Genomic DNA, 9,218 nt, shown 5'->3' on the forward strand with positions numbered 1-9,218 from the left:
AAAAAAAAAAAAAAAAAAACCATGCAGGCCAAGAGATACCCAGAGAGTTGTAGGCTGAACTCAGGCCCCAATCCAACAATCAGAGACCAGGATCAGCCTTAATATCTGTGGAGTTGAAAGCAACAGGCACCCTGTCCTATTCCTACTGCAGGCTCACTAGATTATCTACGCCCTAATTATATTTCAGGTTTATTGGAATCATATAGGATGGATCAGGGCTCTGTCTCCTTTGTGTACCACAGACAGTGGAGATACACCTTGAATAAGACACTACCACAAAACTGTAGGCCCCAGAAGATAACTACCAGCTTGAAATCAGAGAAATACTTTTTCTCCTTTTTTTTTTTTTTTTTGATTGTTTTTTTCATGAATGTGAACACTATTTTTATGGTTACATTTAGTTCTTTTTGCCTTTTCCTTCCTGTTTTCTTCACCAGTTTCCCAAAGCTTAACTAATTTTCCTTAGTCCTTCAGCCTTGATTCTTGTCTCTTTCTCTTCTATTATTTCTCTATATTTTTCTCTTAAGCCTTTTAAATTTTCTCCCTGAAGGTAAAATTACTTTACTGAAGGGATACTTACTGTATATAATTATTGTGGTTTAGATTGTTATATAACTATAAATCCTGCATCCATGGTTTAGGGTGGCAAATTAACAGTTTGTCATTTTCTAGACTGTACTTGATGTTATTATTACTACTTTAGTCATGGTGACATAGTTGTTGTTCTTTGTATACCAATACTGAGATTGTTGGGGAGGAGGGTCATAAACAATACCATAGTCCAGTACCAAAGGACTGAATGCTAGGCCAAATCGGTAGCAACTTCTCATCCCTAATAAATTGAAGAGAATGGATCCTGGGACAGACTCAAAAGCCAAAAGCCAGCTACACCTAGAGGACATCTCTGAAACATGATTATTTCCTAAGAAAGTCTCAACATTAGAAACAAAGCTCCCTACCATAAGTAATTTATAAGCATCAACAAAGAAAACAAATTTTAAATAATAGAAAATGAGAAGACTAGAAACAAGATGAAACCCCAGACCCAAGGGAATACAGAGGGCACTGAGGTGGAGGACATCAAAAGCCACCCATCTGAACTTTCTAAAATGGTAACAGCAAAAGTAACAAAAGAAATAAATGAGGCTTGGGGGGAGGGGAAACAGTTTCAGAGATAAATAAGAAATAATGACTATACTGAAAAACACAGTTAGTGAAATCTAAAGCAGGTTTAAAAAAAAAAAAAAAGAGCTTAAGAAAGTGATGAAAACCATGACTCCTCAGCATAGGAAAGAATGAGATTACATGAAACATTCAAACAGTTACACAGGAGATTAAAAATTCTACTGAAATATATACAGAAAAATCAAACCAATGTGAGGACAGAATACCAAATCTAGAAGACAGGTTTGTAGTCAGTGATCATCAAATGAAACACTTCTTTAAAACATCAAAGGCCATGAAAAATCAATACAACAGCTACTAGATGAAGCAAAGAATAACAACATGAGATTGACAGGAGCCAATGAAAAAATCAGAAGGTAGCACAAAGGACATAAAAACCTGTTCACAGAAGTAACAGCAGAAAATTTCCCAAACAGGGTAAAAAAATTTGACATACAGATAACAGACATACAGAACTCCAATTTGCCATGAGCAGAAAAATCTATACCAGGGTATATAACAGCCAAGATGCCAGAAATTCAACATAAGAACAGAGTATTAAAAACTGTTAGAGAAAAGAAACAAAGCACCTATAAAAGAAAACCCATCAAAATCACAGCAGACTTCTCAACACAAATATTTAAGTCAAGGACAGTGTTAAGTACTTCAAGCACTAAAAAAAAAGCTCCAACCCAGATTGATGTATCTCACAAAATTCTTTCAAACTTGATGGGGAACTGAGATACATCCAGGATAAAGAACACCTGAAAAAATCATGACCACCAAACTAGCACTCCAGAAATTTCTGAAGCATATTCTAGAAAAAGACAACAGTTCCATGAATCCCAATGGGATGAATCCAGTGGATAAGCAATGAAACAGAGTGGAAAGAAAGGGAAACAAAAACAAGAAAATAATATAACAAGCATAAGTCAATAAGTATCAGTCATAACCATCAATACAAATGGTCTCAATTCACCAGTCAAAAGAAAAAGATTGGCATAATGGATCAAGAAACAAGATGCAAAATACTCTTCATACAAAAAACACATTTAAGTCCAAAAGAAATTCAATGCTGGACATGGTGGCAAACACCTATAATTCCAGCATTGAGGTAGGATTGTTGTGAGTTCAAGGCCTGCCTGGACTACAAAATGAGTTTCAAGGATAGCCTAAACTACATAATGAAACCCTATCTCAAAAAGACAAAGAAAGCAAACAACCAAGAGGAAGCAACAACAATCATATATATATATATATATGCACCAAATACCAGCACACTCAACTATATAATACAAACATTAATGGACTTAAATTAAAATAAGTACTAATACAGATGTAATGAGGGACCACATACTGTACTGTCACAAATAGATCAACTACACCAAAACAAACAAAACCCAAAGAAATATTAGAACTGAATCAAATCTTTGAACAAATGGACTTAGTGGATATCTAGAGTGCCCCACCCCAGAACAAAAGAATATACATTCTTTCCAGCTACACACAGGACATTCTCCAATATACACATACACTAGCCTATACAACATGCTTAAATAAATGCAAAGGAATTGAAATTATCCCATGTATACTATCAGATCATAAAGCAATATAACTGGAATCAATGGCAACAGAAACTACAAAAACTGCATAAACACATGGAAATTAAACAGCACCCTCCTGAACAACTGATGGTTTGCAGGAGAAATTAAAGAAGAAATTTAATAATTTCTACCATTAAATGACATTACCAATACAACATACTGGAACTTATGGTATGCAAAAACAGACCTACAGAGTCTGGACTGAGCCATCATGGAGGCGCCCATATAACTAGGCCTCCGTGAAGGGGACAGTGGTCGTGGCGCGGGTACCACAGGGTTCAGTAGTCACCATGCTGAGGGCCGCGTGGAGGGCACTGAGCTCATTTGGATCCTGGGCAGCGACCCAGGCCCCAGTCTTTGGTCTGCCGGGCAGAGGGAGTGCCAGGCTTCCTTCAGACGAGTGGGGCCTGCAGCCTCAAAGTCTGCTACAGGATGCTCGTGGATGTGCCACCCAGAAGCCAGTCCAGCCCAGCCATGACAATGACCTACCTCCTTCCACACTCCTCAAAGACTACCAAGATGTCCCTGGCATCGAGGAGGTTGACGATGTTGTGAAAAGACTCTTATCTGTGGAAATGGCCAGCCAGAAAGAAAGGCTAAAAATCAAGCAGGAACAGTTGATGAACAAAGTCATGGCAAACCTTGAGGACACCAGATCACTGGATATTCGAATTGTTGCCTTGAGCATCAAGATCCACAGTTATGAAGAACATATGCAGAAACATCGAAAGGACAAAGCCCATAAACGCTGTCTACTGATGAGCACTGACCAGAGGAATAAGATGCTCAAAAATCTCCGGAAGACCAAATACAGTGTATTTGAGAAGATATGTAAAGAGCTGGGGATTGAGTATACCTTACCCCTTCTATACTGCCGAAAAGGCCACTGCCGCTTCTTGGCCAAGAAGGCTCTGTGCATCTGGGTTTTCCAAGAGGTACAAAAGTTGAAGAAGCAAAAAAGGGCCTTAAAAGCTGCAGCAGCAGCAAAGGCAACCCAGAAACAAAATGGCCACCAGAATTCAGAGACCCTCTCCAAAGCCTACGCAGAAACACTCAAAGAAAACTAATAAAGTATGTAAAAGTTAAAAAAAAAAAACAGTCCTACAAGAGTAATTCATAGTGGTAAGTTCCCACATGACAAAAACAAATGAGTTCAAATCACTAGTGTTGAAACTTAAGCTCCCAGAAAAAGACAAGTTAAATTCAAAATATCTATGAAGAAATTATATACATCAGAAGGAAACTGATTTAACTGAGACTAAAAAAACACACACACACAATCAATGCATTAAAAAGTTGGTTCTTTGAAAGATTAAATAGATAAACCCTTATCCAACTTTATCAAAGACAAGCAAAGAAAAAGACTCAAATCCATAAAATTAGGAATGAAAATGGTAAAGTCACAATTCTTTTTTTTTTTTTTAATTTATTTATTTTTATTTATTACATTTATTTATTGTGTGTGTGTGTGGCCAGCTCAGCCCACCAGGGGGCGGGGCTGGCTGGCATGTGGTGCTGGGGGATTGAACCGCGGTCCCTGTGCTTTGCCAAACTTGTTTCAAGTAGGTGCTTTAGACCACTGAGCCATCTCTCCAGCCCCAAAGTCACAATTCTTGATTTCTTTTTTTTTTTCCTGGTCTTTTAAAACAGGGTTTCACTATGCAGCTCAGGCTGGCCTTGAGCTCTCTTTGTAGCCCAGTCTAGTCTTGTTATGATCCTCCTACCTAAGCTCCCAAATGCCCGGATTATAGGCATGCGCCACTGATTTTGCAGCAATCTAGAAGATCATCAATACCTACTTTGAGAACTTGTACTTAAAGGTGGAAAATGGAGATGTAGAAGACATGAACAGATTCTTTGAAACAAAAAGATATAGAACTTCTAAGTAACCCAGTATCCATCAATAAAATTAAGGAAGTAATGTAAAAACTACCAGCAAAGAAAAGCCCAGGTCCCGCCGAGTTCACTGCTGAATTCTACAAGAAATTAAAGAGATTTAATGCCACTACTCTTCAAACTCCTCAATGAAATTGAAAATGAACATTCCCAAATAAAAACAACCGTCACTCAAATACCCAAACCTGAGAAGGATCCAACCCAAAAAAAGAAGTATAGGATAAATTGAGACCATAGGTGAAATAAATCAGACACACATTTAAATAATGCATTGTTTTTTGTGTGTGAAACACAAAAAGCACAAATAAGGATCAAAATGTATGACAGATATTGAGAAGTAGGAAAATGTTTAAATGGAAATGGGAATAATGTGGGGGTAAGGAAAGGGGAAAAATGAGAAGAGGAAAATATACAAATAATGTTTTTATAAAGAAGGAAGGGAAGAAGGGTTGGGGAGGGGGAGGGGGACAAAAGAATCAAAATATATTATGTACAGATATTAAGTCCCTATGATAAATAATACCTTTATGTGTGTTAAATGTGTACAAATAAATTTAACTGAAAAAAAAATTTTTAAAGCACTTGCCTGGCAAGCACAAGGGTCTGAGTTCAATCTCCACTTCCACAAAAAAAATAAAATAAAATAAAAATAAAAGCATTGCAGGTTTAGGCTGAAATGTACACAGATGGTACGAAATGAAAAAAAAGCCTTTGAGCCTTCAAATTTCTGCTGCAAAGTAAGGTAAGAAAACTGTTGCTGAAAATACAAACTACTTTTTATGGAAAAGAAAAAATGAGTCATACAGTTCCGTCAAGAACCCAGACAGAGGAATCAGGAGTCACAAAGCAGAACTGGTCGAAGTCTTTTTTGGGGAATGAACTCAGGACCTTGTGCTTGCCAGGTAGGTACTTAGACTAAGTCTTAATCATGGAACTTCTAATATTTGTTCAGACAAACACTAGAACTCCGTAAACAAGCAGTGTCTTTATTTCTCCTGTGCCCCTTTTTTTGAACAGAAATGTCTACAAATGTCTAAGTCACTGTCTATCCACATCTATATATTGGGTACATGACACACAGGTAACTTGACTCTTTGATGTACAAGTCTGCGTAACAAGAGTAATTGTACCAGAGGATCTATGTTCAAGCAGCCTCACCCACATTTGAACCTAAATTTAAAGATCAGCCACCTAGATTCCAAGATGATGCTCCATAAATATATTTTTGGAGGTGAGTGTATTTTACACATAGAAGAGGTATAAACAATCTGTGGCCACAGGGCCAACTGCGATGGTCTAAATATGCCTACAAATTAAATGTTCTCCATTAAAATGGTAGAACTTAAATTTCTTTCCCTTTGAAAGTGGGCTGGACTTAGTGACTTCTTAGAAATATAGTATGAGGGCCGGCCAGATAGCTCAGCGGACTTAGGCAGAGCAAAACACCCGGGGTTTGATCCCCAGCTTGCTGTGCTGGCCCTGCCCAGACGAGATGGATTAAGACTGGGCGTGGTGGCCTATGCCTGTAATCCCAGCACTTGTGAGGCTGAAAACAGGAGACTGACAGCTAGGAGTCTGGTCTATGACCTACATAATGAGACCCTGTACTAAATACAGACAGACAGGCACGAGGGTAGGGATATAGCTCAGCAGAGAGAGAGAGAGAAAGAGAGAGAGACAGACAGAGACAGACTGAGACAGACAGACAGAGACAGAGAGAGACAGAGACAGAGAGAGAGACAGAGACAGAGAGAGAGAGAGACAGAGAGAGAGAGACAGAGACAGAGACAGGCAAGCAGGCAGGCAGAAATGACGGTGGGGGGGGAGGCTGAGGCAGAAATGACAGATGAGGATATAAAATTAAGATATAAAAAGCACTGTGATTTCATTCCTTTTCCTGTTTCTCTTGGATTATTTACTCTGGACGAATACAGCTACCAAGACATGGAAACATTGAAAAACGTCTGTGGAGAAACCCAGAGTGAGCCATCTTAGAAGCAGATGCTCCAGTACAGCTAAGTATTCAGATGACTGAAACTGATACGTTGACTATCATTTCATGAAATCCTTCACCAGAACCACCTTGCTAAGCTGCTTCTAAGCTCCTGATCCTCAGAAATATTGAGATAATAAATGTTGTCATATGCTGCTAAATTTGTTACAAAGCACTACATAACTCACATCCTCTGCCCACCCCATCCCCACTTGCTAGTGACAAGAGTAAATTATCACATGCTTTATTTACCAAGCTTGAGAAATAGCCTAGTTCCTTAAACTCTGCAGCATGTTACTTCATCAGCAACTGATCAGCAGATGATTCCTCTTTTTTGGTTGTTTATTCTTTGGAAGGCATGTTTTCTTAGAAGTAAATGATTACTCAGAGAGTGTGAATGTGTGTGGGTTCATGTGAGTATGTCTCTGTATGGGTCTGAGGCATGGTCTGGATAAGCTGCTAACTGCCTGGGCTGAGCTTAAACTTGTGTTCCTCTTGCTTCAGCCTCCCAGAATGCTGGTGTTTACAGGCATGTGCCATCATACTGGGTTAAACTGTTTCTTATTAAAGCTAAATGTGATAATATAAGTGGGGGACAGAAAAGTAGGGTATAATTTCAATGTCAGCAACTCACAAAAGAGGAAAATCAATCCACACAAAGAGTGCAGGAGAAATCACACTCTAGGTCTTAGTTTCCATAGCTATACCCTCTCTAAATTATCCTCCTCCTCTCCTAGTTGTTCTTTCTCAGTCTCCTCCTTTGCTTATTCCTTGTTGTCTTTCAATCTTCAAATTACTGTCCAAGATTAAATTCTCTAGCACCTCAGGTGTTCCCCCCTCCCCACCACTATTTTCTATCTTTACTTGTGTGGCAATTTCTTTCATTTACAACTTTAAATACCAAAATACAAGAATCAATTTTCAAATTTTATTTTTCAGTTAGGACAACTGCCTACTCAGTATCTTCGCCAGTATTTATAATAACCATCTGAAATTTATTATGTCCCAAACTAAATAAACCTGTTTTCCTCCAGGTTTCCCCATGTCAACTCAGGATAGCTCTATTTTTCTAGTTACTCAGTCCAAAAACTTTGACGTATGATGTAAGAGAAAAAAGTTAAGGATGACACCAATCAGTAAATCCTATAATGCTTACTGTCAAACTACATACAATTAGAGTCAAACCATTTTTCACTACACTCATCCAAGCCACTGGTACCTCTAGCTTTAAAGCAACTGTCTCTTAAATGGTTTCTCTGCTTCTGCTCTTGCCCCTATCCTTGTAGGCCTCCATTCTATTCTCAGCATAGCAGAATCATCACTTTAAACCATAAATGAGACCTAGACTAACCACTGCATTAAAAACCCTCTAAAGACCAATTAGGTGATTCTCTACATGATGTCATATCCTCTTCCTCATCTCCACATCCAGAAAGTTCTCTGAGACTTCATCTCCTAATGTTCCCCTTTACTGCTCCATATTGGTCTCTTCTTAAGTCACACATGCCTAGTCCATATCCTTACTTTTTCTTTCTACTCAAATGCCTATTCGGTATGCTTTTAAACATCACTTCCCATTCCGTATTTACTATCTATTTTGAAATTTTAGGCTGGGAGTGGTGGCACATGCCTCAGGAGGCTGAGGCAGGAGGATCACTGTAAGCTCAGGCCAACCTGACCTGCACAGAAACTCTGTCTCAACAAGATAAAAAAAAAAAAATTTACACACACACACACACACACACACACACACACACACACACAATCTCCCTTACTTTTCTCCCCATAGCATTTACTCCTGTTTAATAGTTTATTCTGCTTGTCTGTTGTCTCATTAGTACTTAAAACTCCACAAGGCAGTCATTTTTCACTGCTTTGTTCATTACTGTATGCTCAACATCTAGAATGGCATCTAACACATGGTATTAAGAAATGTTTACTGAATGTGCCCCTAGATAGGCCTTAAATAGATGTAAACTGAAAGAAATACAGAAGCTATTAAGATACAAAGGTTATATAAAACATGTATAATGATTGATCCTATTTCAATTATAAAGATGTAGTTATAATATGTATTTACTTAAAAAGACCTATGAGGGGCCGGGGAGACAGCTCAGTAGAATAAGTGCCTGCCTGGCAAGTGCAGGGTCCTCAGTTCAATCCGCAGTACCACCCCCCCAAAAAAGACCTATGAAATTACATATCAAGGTGTAACTGTCAGCTAGGTGTGGTGTCACATACCTAGAACCCCAGATGAAGGAGGCTCATGCAGCAGGATAGCAAGTTCAAGTGCCACAAGATCAACTTAAGACTCTTGAATCAAGAACTATAAAGGTCTGGAAATGTAGCTCCACAGCAGAGAGATCCCAGGTGCTACCCCAATACTAGAGTGAGAGAAGATGTGGGTAACGCTTTTTAATCCATTAAGAAAACATACTCTTTTAAAAAGTTTAAAAGAGGGCTGGAGAGATGGCTCAGTGGTCTAAAGCACCTACTTAGAACAAGCTTAGCAAAAGCATCAGGGACCGCGGTTCAGTCCCCCAGCACCACATGCCAGCCAG

At 38.8% G+C, this 9,218-nt stretch overlaps 1 protein-coding gene and 1 pseudogene across 1 annotated transcript in view; one reads left to right on the forward strand and one right to left on the reverse strand.

Annotated features, from left to right (window-relative positions):
- Positions 1 to 9,218, reverse strand: part of Rnf115 (ring finger protein 115) — a 95,573-nt gene that overhangs the window by 13,240 nt on the left and 73,115 nt on the right. The window lies entirely within an intron of this gene.
- Positions 3,059 to 3,835, forward strand: LOC101577034 (annotated as a pseudogene).

The sequence above is a fragment of the Octodon degus genome, unplaced genomic scaffold (genome assembly GCF_000260255.1).
Source record: "Octodon degus isolate 3935 unplaced genomic scaffold, OctDeg1.0 scaffold00331, whole genome shotgun sequence".
NCBI classification, from domain to species: Eukaryota; Metazoa; Chordata; class Mammalia; order Rodentia; family Octodontidae; genus Octodon; species Octodon degus.